The 18,024-nt window shown below is 41.7% G+C and overlaps 1 long non-coding RNA gene across 1 annotated transcript; it reads right to left on the bottom strand.

The window, feature by feature from the left end:
• Positions 1–574: 574 nt before the first annotated feature.
• On the bottom strand, positions 575–9,475 carry LOC122936938. Its single transcript, XR_006389398.1, has 3 exons — positions 9,403–9,475; positions 8,296–8,338; positions 575–853 (listed from the first exon to the last, which is right to left on the bottom strand). It is a non-coding gene; the product is annotated as an uncharacterized LOC122936938 (long non-coding RNA).
• Positions 9,476–18,024: the final 8,549 nt, after the last annotated feature.

Here is an 18,024-nt window from a genome sequence, read left to right as displayed (position 1 = left end):
AAGAAACAGAGATTAAAATTAGTGTAACATATACTCTTCTAAAGAAGTTTAAAACAAAATACTTAAAGTGTCACTAACCTTTCAAAAAGCTTTTGATATGTCTTATAAACTTATCAAATCTTTTGAACGGTGGTGGTTTGAGTGCTTAGACTCCTATCGATCTCTAGAATGAGGGGAGAGCAGTGCATGCATATCACACTCTGTCCTCACTGCTGAGGATGAAATCGAGATGGGCCCATAGAATTCTATTGAGCTTTTCATGCAGCAAGGAGAAAGAGCATGTTATGCACACGCTTCCCTCCCCTTTTTATAGAGATTGGTTGGGGTCTCTGTGCAGCGAGACCCTGAGTAGGCGGTGTAGAGAATGGGAGTGGTAGTGGCCCTGTTAAAGTGTTGCGTCAGGCTGCTGCTTCCTGGGGATTAATGCAGTGGAAATATAGTGCCCAAAAATGAGGCCAAGATCAAACATAACAAAATCTGTTTTACTAAGTGCATAATTATAAAAAACATAACATTTTAAATACATTTAGTAGCAGCAAAATTTAAGTACAAATCTTCTCTGGCATGGTCAGTATGGATATGGAGGCAGGTTTAGCACTTAGGTTATACTGGACTAATAGTAGTCTGGTTATAGATGTCTTGGCTGTAATCCCTCACCTTGCCGCAGTGTCTTCATGGCTGGTGGTAGCAGTTTACTGTGCTGTCTAGCGTCTCAAGAATTTAGTTGAGGAAAATTTGAGTAGTTCTCCCTGGAGAATCTGTAACAGAAGCAGGAGTTCTGACTAGTGTTTCTTCTCCCCTCTGTTCCAGGACAGGAACTCCTCCTCAGAACAGGAAGTAAGACATCCCACTCCTACCAAGAGGTTAGAAGCACAGTGGTTAACCCTGTTCCTTCCAACTTTCCCTTGCCGAGAACTATGGCCTGGAACAAACATTAAAATACATAACAATGCAAAGTATATACAAATTGTAGTACCCCCAGATCAGGGGTACTACATCAGAACTCAGAATGCCTCCGATCAAAACCTTTGATACATCTCTATAACATCCCCTAAAGTGGTGAAAATTGGCTTCTACCTAACAGTTTTTTTTTTTTTTGCCTTCCTCTGGATCAACTTTGCAGGATGACAGGCCGAACTGGATAGACAAATGTCTTTTTTTCGGCCTTATGTACTATGTTACTATATCAAAAGTTTGCTGAAAATTTAGTGATGTCTTAAAGGGGTTCACTGGGAAATAAATATTGAAGGCTAGTCCTTAGAATAGGCCACTATTGATTGATGAGGGTTTGAACTTCAGAACTTTAGTGTGAGTTGCTCCATATGAGTGGCTATGTCTTGTACTGTGACACATCCAATTCAGTTCAATTAATAATTCTGAAGGTCCGACCAATCAAGCTATGATGGTCTATGTTAAGCATAAACCTTTGGTGTTATAGTCCCAAAGAATCCCTTAATTTCAATATTATTTTAAAATGATTGTGATAATACTTTTAGATATTACATACTATTTTACATACTGGTAGGGATTCTTTTTTTGGAATTTTTGTTGTTTTTCAAAATTGTATCTATGTTTTTTGATAAAAATGATGACTACAGGATCAGTCAGAGAAAAGATCTACAAGACCGAGAGATAGGCAAACCCACTGGTGACATTTGCATCTAAGTATAGTTTAGTACATCTATATTTCTTCTAATGTCTCACTTATTTCAAAGAAAGATAACCTCTTTTTGAAATAAAATGATTTTTTTAAATTTCCAGAAATCACTTGTAATTGCTGGGTTTCTCTGCAGATTACATCTAATTGCTGAGGCTCCTAGCAAGGAAACATTTTTTGAACAGCTTATATTCACATGACTCTTCTAAGGCTAGGTTGACATGTATTCCATTCCATAATGAGGAGCAGACTACCGAAATCACCGTATCCTGCGTTGCCAGATACACTTGGGGCCTGCATTCACAATAAAGGGATTTGTCGGCTTTCAATCAATTATGCTGGAAATCTGTTGAAAAAAAAGCTGCTGCATGTGTTTTTTTTTCCAGCAAGAAGTGAATGGAAATCCAGAGTGTCCAGACTACTATTATACCGTAACACAGATCTGGAAGTAACCTAACAAGTAGGGATTGTCCAAAGTGGAGGTATGGACTGCAGTCTCAGATGTTAACTTGTTTCTGTTTATAACCCTCTCATGGTTGGAAGAGAACAGAAAAGATCTTGAGAGATCTATGAAATATGCAGTGCTTTGTCTACTCCCTCTCCTTGTGCTTTTGCTTTTTTCTTCCCCCTTGTTCGGTGGGCCATGGTGAGATGGATTGTCACCAAACACATGTGGTATTATTAGCTGCCAGGAAATAGAGAATAGTGCAGGAGGATCCTAATGCTGATGCAAGGACAGTTTTTGTGGTCCTAAGTGCATCTCCATTGTGCTGTCATAGGAAAAGCATCTGTAGCCATGTGCAATCAGAGGGGCCTGCTGTGAGTACTTCAATGGCAGTAGGCCTGGTTCATCACCCACAAGATGGGTAGGTGGGCAGAGGAGACTCTTGGTTAAATTGTAAATGGATAAAGAGGATCACAGTCCATAAGAAATGATTTTAAGACCCCTCCTTCTGTAGAGATTTCAGAGTGGGTGGACTGGAGGGTCACAGGAACAAGTCCTTGAGGTAACCCTCTCCTTTCTGGGTGTTAGGAACAAAGTTGCATGGAAAATGTATCATTAGTTATCCAGTAAATGTTTTTCAAGTTATACCTGTGACTTACTTGTTACTTACTGTGCGATCCTTTTAGAGCGGTACCCTTTTTTTTGTTTTAGAACTTGGACTAAAATTCTAATTGTCCTTCTGCTCTTTGGGCTATTTTCTTTAATGCTCCTGGAGCAGAGCCGTAACTACCATAGCGGCAGACCATGCGAATGCTATGGGCCCCAGGGCAAGAGGGGGCCCAGTTGGGATCATCCCCTCTTCTACTGGGGATGAAAACTTGGTCAGGGCTCTACCCTCTAAAGGAACAACTTTTAGCAAATGATGAAGTGGAAAAATGGCCCAAGGATAATTCAAAAAGGTTTAGGCAGAAACTATTCTGTCCTGTATAGGGGGCCTGATTTGATGCTTGCTATCAGGCCCTTACTTCTCTATGTACACCACTGTCCTAGAGTACTACAGTATGTACTACTGTAGGACTGTATATGTAATAATGGTGCTCTATATATCACTAGAGAGCTTTGTATATAATCCAGGTAATCCAGATCTACTGTAAATCTAGGGCACTATAGTTATGTTACTCCATGGATAGTTATAGGACTATATATGTAATTGCTAGTCTTTAAAATATCACTAGAAGGCTTACAATAAAATGACGATCCTCCATATTTCACCACAGAGCTGCACATAAGGATCTGTCACTGCACTGTCTTAGTATAATTTTGCATTGTCCCACCTACCACCAACATGGCCGATGGTTTATGGCTCTGTCTATTTGTCTTGGCTCTGCCCACTACCAATTTAGAGCCACTAATTTTTATCAGGGCCATTTTAAGTTCCCAGTCAACCCCTGGGCAGAGGCTGTCCCTTCTGAGCCCCACAGTGGCACAGTAGACACAAACGGTGTAGCCTACTTTCACTTTAGCACAGCCTCACCTAATGAACCCTTCTTAGGCTCACACTTCAGTTATTTGATCAGTTATAAAGTGTTCTTGCATGGCAAGACCACTTACTGTTATCTCACATACAGTACAGACCAAAAGTTTGGACACACCTTCTCATTCAAAGAGTTTTCTTTATTTTCATGACTATGAAAATTGTAGATTCACACTGAAGGCATCAAAACTACGAATTAACACATGTGGAATTATATACATAACAAAAAAGTGTGAAACAACTAAAAATATGTCATATTCTAGGTTCTTCAAAGTAGCCACCTTTTGCTTTGATTACTGCTTTGCACACTCTTGGCATTCTCTTGATGAGCTTCAAGAGGTAGTCACCTAAAATGGTTTTCACTTCACAGGTGTGCCCTGTCAGGTTTAATAAGTGGGATTTCTTGCCTTATAAATGGGGTTGGGACCATCAGTTGCGTTGTGGAGAAGTCAGGTGGATACACAGCTCATAGTCCTACTAAATAGACTGTTAGAATTTGTATTATGGCAAGAAAAAAGCAGCTAAGTAAAAAAAAACGAGTGGCCATCATTACTTTAAGAAATGAAGATCAGTCAGTCCGAAAAATTGGGAAAACTTTGAAAGTGTCCCCAAGTGCAGTCATAAAAACCATCAAGCGCTACAAAGAAACTGGCTCACATGAGGACCGCCCCAGGAAAGGAAGACCAAGAGTCACCTCTGCTGCGGAGACAAAAAAAATTCCACAGAAAAAACCTAAGATAAAAACATCCTGCACGATATGATATACAAATGTGCGGATGTCCCTGGCCATATTATTGAAGAAAACCTCAGAAATAAGATAATAATGCACTTAGTAAAGTAGATGCGGCGTCTGCGCTCCTGAACATAGAAGCCCAACGGCTTAGGTAGGTTTAGCGTAGGACCCATCTGACCTGAGACCACCTTGGCGTTCGGTAGGCGGGCTTAGATGTGTTTTAATCAAAATATATTGACTAAGTGTCTTAGATATTATCTAATCAGAGTGAGGACTTTGTCCATATATAGTGCTTGCATCTACTTTACTAAGTGCATTATTATCTTATTTCTGTGGTTTTCTTCAATAATATGGCCAGGGACATCCGCACATTTGTATATCATATCGTGCAGGATGTTTTTATCTTAGTTTTTTCTGTGGAATTTTTTTTGTCTATGTAGTATTTGCTTGAGGGAGTGGCACCTTCAAGTGTGAATGCGCACCTATTATCTTGGGAGTAGCATCCCTCTGCACTTTTGCCCCCTCCCCTATCCAATAGAGCGCCTTAATTAGGTGGTACATATGGCTGTGCTTGCTCCTCCTCCCATTGGTTGCTTGATGCACGTGGAGGTGACTAGGAGTAGCACACCATATGTGCGGAGTCTGCGCTCCTGAACATAGAAGCCCAACGGCTTAGGTAGGTTTAGCGTAGGACCCGCCTGACCTGAGACCACCTTGGCGTTCGGTAGGCGGGCTTAGATGTGTTTTGATCAAAATATATTGACTAAGTGTCTCAGATATTATCATATCAGAGTGAGGACTTTGTCCATATATAGTGCTTGCATCTACTTTACTAAGTGCATTATTATCTTATTTCTGTGGTTCACCTCTGCTGCGGAGGATAAGATCATCAGAGTCACCAGCCTCAGAAATCTCAGGTTAACAGCAGCTCAGATTAGAGACCAGGTCAATGCCACACAGAGTTCTAGTAGCAGACACATCTCTAGAACAACTGTTAAGAGGAGACTGTGTGAATCAGGCCTTCATGGTAGAATATCTGCTAGGAAACCACTGCTAAGGACAGGCAACAAGCAGAAGAGACTTGTTTGGGCTAAAGAACACAAGGAATGGACATTAGACCTCTGTGCTTAGAAATCTGTGCTTTGGTCTGATGAGTCCAAATTTAAGATCTTTGGTTCCAACCACCGTGTCTTTGTGCGACGCAGAAAAGGTGAACGGATGGACTCTACATGCCTGATTCCCACCGTAAAGCATGGAGGAGGAGGTGTGATGGTGTGGGGGTGCTTTGCTGGTGACACTGTTGGGGATTTATTCAAAATTGAAGGCATACTGAACCAGCATGGCTACCACAGCATCTTGCAGCGGCATGCTATTCCATCCGGTTTGTGTTTAGTTGGACCATCATTTATTTTTGAACAGGACAATGACCCCAAACACACCTCCAGGCTGTGTAAGGGCTATTTGACCATGAAGGAGAGTGATGGGGTGCTGCACCAGATGACCTGGCCTCCACAGTCACCGGACCTGAACCCCATCGAGATGGTTTGGGGTGAGCTGGACCGCAGAGTGAAGGCAAAAGGGCCAACAAGTGCTAAGCATCTCTGGGAACTCCTTAGAGACTGTTGGAAGACCATTTCAGGTGACTACCTCTTGAAGCTCATCAAGAGAATGCCAAGAGTGTGCAAAGCAGTAATCAAAGCAAAAGGTGGCAACTTTGAAGAACCTAGAATATGACATATTTTCAGTTGTTTCACACTTTTTTGTTATGTATATAATTCCACATGTGTTCATTCATAGTTTTGATGCCTTTAGTGTGAATCTACAATTTTCATAGTCATGAAAATAAAGAAAACTCTTTGAATGAGAAGGTGTGTCCAAACTTTTGGTCTGTACTGTATATATTCTTATTATTGTAGCCAAATTTACCACCCTTACTCCTCCCACGGTTTTTACTCTACATAGACAGTAATATACCGAAACATGACCATCGTTGCCGATTGGTGTGCTATTACTTTGTGGAACGTTTTGCCGAATGGTTCAGGAAATATCAGCGTTTTTGTGGCGAAATTGGTCCCATAGGAATGGGAGTGGGAGCTGACAAAAGCTAGAGTGGGAGCTGAAAAATCAGGACATGATTTCTAAACAAGCCCGCCTACACAAATCTTATATTCAGCTATCCCTGCTGCCACTAAAAATGTCCACGGCTAAGCCATAGTCCTGATAGTTTTCAGAATATAACCATTCGTTTGCAACTCATGCCACCCATTGACATTCATTGAAACTCCACTCTAGCCAAATTTGAAGGGCAATTTCTCAACTGCGACTGTGCCTTTGTTTTTAATATTTCAGAGAGTCTTGTGATTCTCACAATATAAAGCACTTTGCTGTAGGATTTATAATTTTTAAACTACAACTGTTTGAAGATGGCAACCACCAGTGAAGTGAGCAAGTTGGAGCAGTTTGTTTTTAACCGCTCTTCTCTGCCCTTGCTGTAGTGTGAGTTGCCATAGGAACCCAGGTGTGGGAGCAGCCAGCAGAGTGACAAAAGCTAGAGTGTGAGCGGAAAAATCAGGACATGATTTCTAACCTGCCACCACTCCCTCATTTTCAAGCCCACCTACACAAATCGGCTGCTAATGTTTATATAAATGTATGTTTTAATGTAACTGTGTAGCACTTTGGGCAACAACATTGCAATTAAATGTGCTATATAAATATATAAAAGTTTAAATGCATTTCTCACTCTATCAAGCTTGCCATGTGCACTTTTTAAATTTGATCAATCAAGTGGTTAGTATAATGTTTACTATCTTTACTCACTCCAAACACTCCATACAGTTACTCTGCCCACTCCATAAAGTTACTCTGCCCAGTCCAACATTTCCACAGTTACTCCAGCCACTCCAAACCACACAACAGTAGAGATGGCCTTGCGGTTCACCCGGCAGTCGTTTAGCGGCAAACTGCCATATTCTTTTACATTGTGAAGAATTTTGACCCATGACACATCCACCAGGTGGTACAGGACAGCCAGCTGTGATGTTTCAGCACATGGACATACCCCCTACCTTATTAATAAAATCTGGCGGCCATTTTTTTTTCAGTCTTTTGCCAGTGTATGGAGAGGTTGCTGTGTGGAGCAGGGATAGGCTGTTAGGGACACCAAACGCTAGCTAATAGGGCCACAAAAGTCATTTTAAGGACTGGTATAGGTGTGATACACAGAGGGATGCGATATACTTATAATATACTTTTATAATAAGTCAAAAACACATAGATAGATCTATCTAGTGATCACCTGGAAGTCCGGGGCTTATGGGCTAGGGGCTTACTAGGGTCATTTTTTTATATAGGGTAAGGTTCCGGACGGGGTCACTCTTATCAGGGCGGGTGGTCTGTTTTTAGGCTATTAGGGCCAGAATAGCACCCCCCTGTAGGGCAATATCAGGGATAGTTCTTTGCCCACCCTGTCCTTCAATACCACATCATCATCTAGCCCGAGGATAGATGTTTTTTGCTTTCTCTCTGGGATTCATGTGCACTGGAACCCCTCGGATTGTGGTAGGACATATGGTTTCTGATTTGGTGCCGCCGAGCACCGGATTTAGTGCCGCCATGCACTTGTTATTTCCTACCACATCTATGCTTTTTGCTTACGTTTAATAATTTGATTTATTTTCATTTTGAGGGATATCTTTTAATAGTAACCATAGGCGTGTGCAGCCTATTGCATTAGGGTGTGCACCCTAAAGCATAAACACAGACGCAGCACGCGCACGTGTGTATGTATGTATATATATATATATATATATATATTATATACACATATACACACACATATATATACACAAATACACTCTGTATACATACATACAGACTTTCACTATTAATATAATGAAGGGAGAAGAAATAATTTTTAAACTTACTGTATTTTTCACCCTATAAGACGCTCCTGCCCATAAGACGCCCCTAGGTTTTAGAGAGGGACAATAAGAAAAAAAAAATTCATTACACCTCAGGTCAGACCACCAATCAGACCCCCAATGTCAATAAGACCCCAATAAGACCTCAGATCAGACCCCAATTTAAATGACCCCCAATCAGACCTCAGATAAGAGCCCCAGTGCCTCATATCAGCCCCTAGTGCCTCATATCAACCCCCCGTGCCCCCATATAAAATAAAAAAAAACACCTTTCCTGCTCCAGACGCTGCCGCTCCTCACCGCCCGCGCTCGGTAATTCTCTTGTACAGTCTGCTGTGTGGGCGTGCACAGTGTGAGGTCACAGCGCGGCCTCACACTTTGCGCAGCCTTCACAGTGGAGCACATGAGGACCAGGAAGAGGTGAGTATAGCGCTTTCAGCGCTTCCTGGCCCTCTGGTACTAATCAGTGCAGCACAGGGTTGACAGAACCAGTGTTCCCTCTAAGCCTTGGCAGCTGCTGAGCGGGATCGGCTAAGAGCTGGGCACAGCGCCATCAAAGGTGGGTGATAGGAAAACCTAAGATAATTGTCACATCAAAGAGCATACAAACCACTGCGCCATCCCATATAATACAGTATAACACCTGCACCATCCCGTACAATATACATATCTTACATAGAAAAACTAATAACCAAGAGGCTAAACAAAACTCTGTTTCTGACCCTTATGTTAAAACATAACTTTCATTAAATTGCTCTAACACCTAAACAACTAAAGGAAAAATAAAGAATTTAAAAAAACCAGCTTTTTCTCTAGATGACCTTATGTTAATAGTAGTGTTAATAGAGTCTCAAAGGTCTGTAAAAATAGTGTAGCTGTTTTTATAGACCCTTGAGACTCTATTACCACTACTTTAAGGTCATCTAGAGAAACAGCAAGTTTTTTAAATGATTTTTTTCCTTTAGGCAATCAAATGAAAGATATGTTTTAACATAAGGGTCAGAAGCAGGTTTTTTTTTTGCCTCTGTCTTGGCTATTAGTTTTTCCATTCATAAAGCTCCACATTGAGCTCCCACCCAGCAGTAGATAGAAGCCTGCAGGACACTTCACCTTGTCACATCACCTGGGCACATGGTGATGGCTCCATTCCTATGCTGTCCCTGGCACTTCAGCAGCAGCGGTGGCGCGCTTCCTGTTTTCATAACTGAAAAGGAAGCTACTGCTGCTGCTGTGTTCAGCTCCCATGAGAAGGGGGTGTGAGAGGATCAGCCAATGGCAGGGCAGCCAGCTGATACTGGCCAATCAGCAGCCTCCTCCCTAATAACAAAGCTCTGTAATGTACAGAGCTCTGTTATTGGAGATTTCAGGCATCAGCTGTATTGCTCTGCTGCCTGCAGTGCCGTTCACAGCGCTCAATGTGCTAATGAACAGTGAAATCGGCGGCTCAGCGCACATTGCAAACCTCAAGTCGGCTTGATTACACCCCGTGCGCACGCCTATGATAGTAACATGATTAAAGGTTACGTTTTATCTTTTTGTATATTCTAATGGATTGCCTTCCTTGTACAATGTTATAATATACTTTCTAACATAGAAAGAATATTATAGTGCATTTGTATCTTGCAGCAGTTGTGTGCGGTTCTGCTGCGATACTGCAGGTATATAGAGGGACAAGCGTTATTGGAACAAATAATTTCTACTGGTGTGATATACCAGTTACCCCCCCCCCCCCCCCAAAAAGTGATTGAAGCAGGGGTGGTATATACCAATAATATACTTTCTATATAGTGCATTTAGGTAGCACAACAGGGCACATTTAAGATAATTTCTCTTTAAGACTCATAAAAATTTGAATTTTTGTTATTGATCCCCCTCTAGTATGTCACTGTCCATGTTGTGGGACTATTTGTGCACTTCTTCTAAGTATTTGGTGGCTGCAAATATGAGCTGAAGGTTTTTCAGGGTCGCCTGCCATTAAAGTGAATTGGGCCCGCCTCGAACTTGCGTTTCGCGAATATTTGATCGCGGCCGATGTTCGTCCATCACTACACAACAGTTACTTATTCAATCCACCCATTTACTCCGCCCACTCCAGTTGTAGACTACTGGTGGAGGCAAGAACACTTCACACAATTTACCCAGAAATTGTAGCTTTTCTAGTTTCCATCAGTTATTGTGAGTCAAAACCAGTAGTGAAGCCTTCTCAGAGGAAAATGGAAAGATCTGTACCTGTTCTGCATTTTTGACCCAGATCTGGTGTTGGCTCAGATTAAATGATAGAAACAGCTGACCAAATAACTAAAGTGTGAACTTGGCAAAAAGTGTCTAATTTCTTATGCCAATTTACAGACAATAGAAGACAGGCAAGCCAAAAGGACATCAGGTTACCCAAAGATTACATGTAGTCTGTAACCATGGAGACAAGACATATAAGTTTGTATAAAGGCTGCATAAACAATACACTAAACTACTGCAAAGTTGTTTATTTATTTATGTTTTGTATTTTTTTTTTTTATATGCATTAGCTCAATGAAATATAGATGCAAAGTTAGTTGCCTACATTATATCCTCTGTAGAAGCTCCCCAAAGAGCTAACATTTCTGGTTACTTTTCAGGTTTTTCCCCGATATGGATTCATAGACTCGATATTCTATATTCATTTTGACACTTTTATATTTTTCTCTACGGTTGTATAGAAAAAGTAACTGATGATATGGCAGTTAATGATTTGCAAATAACAGGTGCGGCCTGAATTCCTGATACCTCTGTGGGATCTAACTCTGTCACATTTATTTACTAAATCAATTCCGTTCTGTCCATTAGGAAAACAACAGTTTAATGGCCATTAACTCTTGGCTGATGTGCAAATGAAACAAACCTCCCAGGAGCCATAGACCTTTGTTCTTTAACCTTTTGCGGACCTGGCTGGCATGCTAAGAGCAAATTACTCAGCGTTTTGTGTTCCTATTCAACTTCATCATCATCACATCTTGCTGATTGTCCTAGTAAATTATATCTACAGAACATGTTAGTTTTCTGCCCGGCAGCAGGATTTCACCTTGTGTCCTTCAGTCATCAAGATTTAAAATATGGATCAAAATGTCCTTATCAAAATACACGGACATTTGCCATTCGGAATTAATCGTGTTTGAAAAGTGTTGGGTCTAACTTGCCTTATATTATATTTGTATAATTATTTTTGGCTCCGTCATAGTATCATGATGAACTAGACTAAAGAATTTTGCTCTTATGTAATACATTTAGGAACACAGTTTAACCCCATCAGCCTACTTGACATACTAGTAAATCAAAAACACCAAAATATCAATACCATAAATGTCTTGCATGGAATCATCCGTACAACCCCTATCAAGCTCAAAAGCTACCACGCAACAAAAATAGAGACTTTAATAATTTATTGGAAAATCCACATATATACACATAACATTAATCAAATATATTAAAATACATATAGTAGCAAACATGAAAAATCTGGAGTGTGACAGCTATAATAAACTCCAGACATCAGGGACTAGTATAATTACACATGGTAGCGTAATAACATAAGGCTCAAGTGGCAAACTTGCGTCCATGTGATGCAAATTCACTGCCCATCACTATACATAGTGAGGAACGGTGACAAACATATGCAGAGCCTAAAATAACACTGCTAAAGATAGTAATAATAAGTACTGACCCAGCCTGGAGCGTACCGCCCGATGATCGTTTCGCTATGCGCTTCCTCACGGGGCATAACAACTCAGCCAATCACCCCTTCCTATGTACCTCTCTATTTCAGACTCAGCCAATTAATGAGCATAATGTTATCAGCTAATCGGTCATTTAGTTCAGCTATGGCAGCTCCTATGGTACATGCTCCTGAACGGCCGGACATACAAATAAATTAAACATCAAAACGTTCAAGTCGCAATTTAGTGCAACCCACATAAAGATGATACATCCTGACCATAAAATAAAATTTGAACACTAGTACAATAAAGTGAAAAGTGCCTGTGAAAGGTGTGAATGTGGTACAAAACACAACCAAATAATAAAATTGTGTATGCATAGTAAAATAAAACATAATTAAATGGATTTAATCATGTTTTTTACTACAGTATGTATACACAATTTTATTATTTGGTTGTGTTTTGTACCACATTCACACCTTTCACAGGCACTTGTCACTAGTGATTGATAGCATTATCTGTGTAAGTGTGTATACAGAGATGGCTGTCAGTCACTGATAACTGTACACAGGGAGGTGTTATCAGTGATTGATTGCATTCCCTGTGTAAGTGTGTATACAGTGATAGCTGTCAGTCACTGATATATGTACATGGAGGAGGTGTTAGCAGTGATTGATAGCATTCTCTGTGGAAGTGTGTATACAGAGATAGCTGTCAGTCACTGATATCTATTCATGGGGGAGGTGTTATCAGTGATTGATAACATTCTCTGTGTAAGTATGTATACATAGATAGCTGTCAGTTACTGATAGCTGTACACAGGGAGGTGTTATTAGTGACTAATAAAATTCTCTGTGTAAGTGTGTATACATAGATAAATGTGAGTCATACAAGTATTATTGAATATTTTCCCACAAAACCATGTAATAATGTGCTTAGCTGATCCTGCTCTATAAGATGCTGTCCACAGATTGCATTGTATTTTGTGGTGACAGGTTCTCCTTAAGAAAACATGGTGGCACATGGATGCCTGATGAAACCATAAGGATTGCCTGCACTGTCAAAGTCTTTGCATGTAGCTCAACAGTTTATTTGGCTTTAATGTTTAGTTCAGGTCACAACATGTAACATGTTCTTTAATTTTCAAATTCTCCAAAAATTGTTAATGGAAAAAGAAAATCACACTTTACACCTTAAACCACTTCTTGGTGCGGTGAATATTGCCCTGATCCTCCTGTGACTACATTGGACTCACACACAATTACATGAGCTCTTTCCGCCCAATAACACTTTTTTAATTTATAGTTAATGTAGGCATATACTGGTCAATAATGTAATTGAGTGAACAAAGACAAAAACGTTGTAAAAAAACACTATTGATTGTACAGTACTCTCCAGAGGGATGTTTGCCAATACTTAAAAAAAAAATCCATAAGTGTTTTTGACAATGATAAAGTAGCCGGAACAGTAGAAAGAAACCCAAGAGTAGACGTAGGTCTAATGACTCCCTGGACTAACACAGGTAGGATCTACTCCTAATGACACCAACAGAACCTGGTGGAGATATCACGAGACAGAATCTTAAATTCAATTGCATTGGGAATGAACTAATTAGAGATGAGAAGGGTTGAGTGAACCCAAACTGTAAAGTAGTGAGCGCGGTGACGTCATTACAGATCCTTTTGCAGGTCCTGCAGAAAGGAGAAAGAAGAGGATACCGGCTGTGCTATCAAGAGGATGAGGTGATTTTGTTTTATCATTTTTAACCCCTCAATGGCCATTTTATTTAGCATACTTCTTAAGAATGCTATTATTTTCCGTTATAGCCATGTTATAATGGATAATAATAAAGTGAAGTTCAGGTCCCTATTGACTTTAATAGGGTTCGTGTTCGGGGTCAAGTATGGGTTCCGAACCCGAACTTTTACCTGAAGATGGGGAAAACTCGGCAAACCCGAACTTCCATGGGTTCGCTCATCCCTAGAGATGAGCAAATCAAAGCTGTCGAAGTGGAATTTGATCTGAATTTCAGGAATTATTCGATTTGCACCAAATCCGAATTTCCTCATGCTTTGTGGTAACAAATCAATTTTTTTTCCTAAAATGGCTGCTGTACATGTTAGGACATGGAACAAGGAACTTTGGGAACGAGGGATCACCCACAATGCCATGCATGCAGCCAACCAGCAGCCAGCCAACCCTGTGATGTCACAGCCCTATAAATAGCCTCAGCCATCTTGGATTCAGCCATTTTCCAGTGTACTTGGTGCAGGGAGAGACATCAGCAGGCGTTAGGGACTGTGCTAGGAAAGACTTAAAAACTTATATTTTGCTCAATAGAAGTTCAGGGAAAGAGCATTAGAAGTGTAGGGAAAGGATAGGGAGGAATTATTCCACAATATTGAAGCAGAACAGGCTCCAATAGGGGTGTTTACAGCCTGGGTAATATGAACAATCCTATTACACCTTGCTGCACTGACTGCGGATCCAAATTGCCATTATACTGCTGCTCATTTCAGGTTTGCAACACCTCTGTAATTCCAGCAAATCTTTCTTGTTATTGGGGTCTTATTAGCCCTTGCGCGGTGCAGTTATATATATATATATATATATATATGTTCTAAAGCTTTTTTTTTGGCGTGTATTATTGGGGAGAAAAAGGGGCTTATTAGCCTTTTTGTCATGTATTAGTGGCAAAAAAAATACAATTTCTTTCGCCGTTTACGGCCGTAGTTATAGCTCTAAAGCCCTTTTTTGTGTGTATTAGTGGGGAAAAAAAGTATTATTTGCCGTTCACAGCCGCAATAAAAAATTTTTTTGCCATTTATTAGTGGGGAAAAGGAAAAAGGGCTTATTAGTCATTGTATGGTAAAGTGAGAAAATTAAAGCCCTTTTTGGCACGTATTAGTGGCAAAAACAACTATTTGCTGTTCACGGCCGCAGTTATATGTTCTAAAGCCTTTTTTTGGCTTGTATTAGTGGGGGAAAAAAGGGCTCATTAGCTATTGTGTGGTAAAGTGAGAAAATTTCCATTTTATTTATTTATTTATTTATTTGCTCTAACAGTATGTCAGACAGAGAAGTGACAGGCCCTGCACAGGGGGAGGGGCACAGGCCTAAATGTTTTTGGCGCAAGCACAGGTTCCAGCAGAGTAAGGGGGTGTGGCAGCAGGGGTCACTTCGAGAGGCTTGAGCTCCCAGTGTCAGCTAGCGGTCGTATCTTGACCAGCAACCCAACAGTTCTTAAATGGTTGACTCGATCTTCAACTTCGTCGCAAGTGACATCAGACACCCCTAGCCAAGAGTTGGTGGGTTCGTCAGACACAGCTCTTAGTTGGCATGGCCTGGAATCAGGCCCTGTGCCCTCACCTGTCCTCAACCTGCCTCTATCCTTTTCTGTTACCTCAGTCAGAGAAGTACTATATGCTGTGGGCTCAGCTCCACTATACAGCTAGGACAAGCTACTAGAAGACAGTCAGCACTACTGCCCAGCCAAGATCTGGAGGAGACATCCACCACTTCCTCCAGTAGACGGGCAACTAGTGATGAGGAGAGTGGCGTGTGAGCTGGTGTTGCAAGCAGTTAGGCTCCTGGCTCAGAGACCGTTGAGGAGGACATCCATATCATCGGGAGAAGGGATTGTCAGCTTGCGTGTGAGGCAGCGGCGGAGCCAGAAAGTCAGTAGCATGGCCGGGAGTCAGCAGGGTGGCAGCAGTGGGAGTTAGGGAGCCAAACGTGCCCGGGGTAGACCACCAGCTTTGCAGGAGCCTACCGGTCTGGAAAGTAGTGGTGTAGGGGTTCACAGAGGCAGTGGCGGTAGCAGTCAGTCAGTGTGGCGTGTTGGGGGTAAAATCACCTACTCGGAGGTGTGGCAGTTTTTTGTTAAGCCGCTGGGGGAGGTGAACATGGCCATTTGTCGAATTTTTGGGCAGAAGGTGGAGCGTGGTCAGGGTGCCAATGTTGGCACCACGGCCCTGCGTCAACATATGCAGCGTCACCCTAAAGTGGCCTGGGAGAACTGTGGCTCCAATGTGGTGGTCCAGCCTGACGCAGTAACTGCTGCATCACCCAGTGGCACGCACCCGATTTCAGGCAGTCAAGGCTCCGCCACCTCAGTAGACGGAAGCTACCTTTCCTTCCCATCATCTGCTGGTCCAGCAATCAATCACCAAAGCGATTGCCAAGAGACAACAGTATGCGTGCACTCTTCCAACGGCGCAGAAGCTGAATGTGCTCCTGGCCAAGTTGCTGGTACTGCAGTCCCTCATTTTCCAAGTGGTGGACTCTGCACCTTTCAGAGAACTAATGGCTTGTGCCGAGCCGAGGTGGAGAGTCCCAAGCTGTCATTAGTACTGCCAAAAAGGCAGTACTATCCCTGCACACATATGTAGAACATAAGGTGGGCCAGTCCTTGAGCCTGTTGGTGTCTGCCAAAGTGCACGGCAGCGCTGACGTGTGGAGCTGTAACTACACTCTAGGACAATATACACTCACCTAAAGAATTATTAGGAACACCTGTTCTATTTCTCATTAATGTGATTATCTAGTCAACCAATCACATGGCAGTTGCTTCAATGCATGTAGGGTTGTGGTCCTGGTCAAGACAATCTCCTGAACTCCAAACTGAATGTCAGAATGGGAAAGAAAGGTGGGCTACAACAGCAGAAGACCCCACCGGGTACCACTCATCTCCACTACAAATAGGAAAAAGAGGCTACAATTTGCACAAGCTCACCAAAATTGGACTGTTGAAGACTGGAAAAATGTTGCCTGGTCTGATGAGTCTCGATTTCTGTTGAGAAATTCAAATGGTAGAGTCCAAATTTGGCGTAAACAGAATGAGAACATGTATCCATCATGCCTTGTTACCACTGTGCAGGCTGGTGATGGTGGTGTAATGGTGTGGGGGATGTTTTCGGGGCACACTTTAGGCCCCTTAGTTCCACGGGCTACCTGAGCATTGTTTCTGACCATGTCCATCCCTTAATGACCACCATGTACCCATACTCTGATGGCTACTTCCAGCAGGATAATGTGTGGGCCCCTGAGCAAGGTGGGCCCCTAGCCTCCCACCCTCTGCACAAGTGGCACATAACACAGGAGACTTACTGCACTACATACATATATCCAATGTCCAGCACCTCAACCAGTCTATGTTCATATAAAAAATATGATAGATCATTAAAGAAACTCCCCAGTTTATTATTATAGACATGATCAGAGCCGAGATGACTTCTCGGTATAGAGGAAAGCTGCCAGTGTCCTCTTCTCCCCAGGACCTACCCTCTCAAAGTTGCTGCAGGGACCCCCATATTCAATCATCTGGTAGCATCCTGCTGCTGTGTGAACAGGTAATATTTGAATGTGTCCGTACAATGGGCACCCAAAATAAATTTCACTGGAGTTGAGCATGGTACTGTATGTGAGCTGCAGGCAGCATGTTATAGAGCAGGAAAAGCTGAGCAGACTGATATGTAGGTTTATGGGTTTTATGAAAAGATTCAGAATAAAATATATTAAGTTCTTTTATATTCCTGTTCATTCTGAGCTTTGAAGTCCAGGAGGTGGTCCCCTCAGTGATTGACAGCCTGCCCTCGATGACTGTGTATATAGAGATAGCTGTCAATCACTGATAGGACCGCCTCCTGGACTTTAAAGCTCAGAATGAGCAGGAATTTTAACTGAATAAATTGCAAATTTTACAGACCCTTTTCCCACAAAACAATATATTAGTCTGCTCAGCTCCTCCTGCGCTATAACATGCTGCCTGCATATTACACTGCATTTTCATGATGACGAGTTCCCTTTACAGGACTTTTGAATCTGGTAAAATTGATTTATACCTGAATCGAATTTCTTGTCCAAATTGGACAAAATTTTTTTTAAGAAATTCCCTCATCTTTAAAACACCCATAAGGGTGGGTTCACATTCACGTTATGGGATTTCATCATGGGGTTCCCTTATAACAGAGTCATAATGGAATATAACAGAATTTTAGAACGGAAAGCAAATCGGAAGACTTTAAATTTGCTCCGTCCTTAT

Source organism: Bufo gargarizans, chromosome 1 (genome assembly GCF_014858855.1).
Source record: "Bufo gargarizans isolate SCDJY-AF-19 chromosome 1, ASM1485885v1, whole genome shotgun sequence".
NCBI lineage: Eukaryota > Metazoa > Chordata > Amphibia > Anura > Bufonidae > Bufo > Bufo gargarizans.
This window is presented reverse-complemented; position numbering and strand designations above follow the sequence as displayed.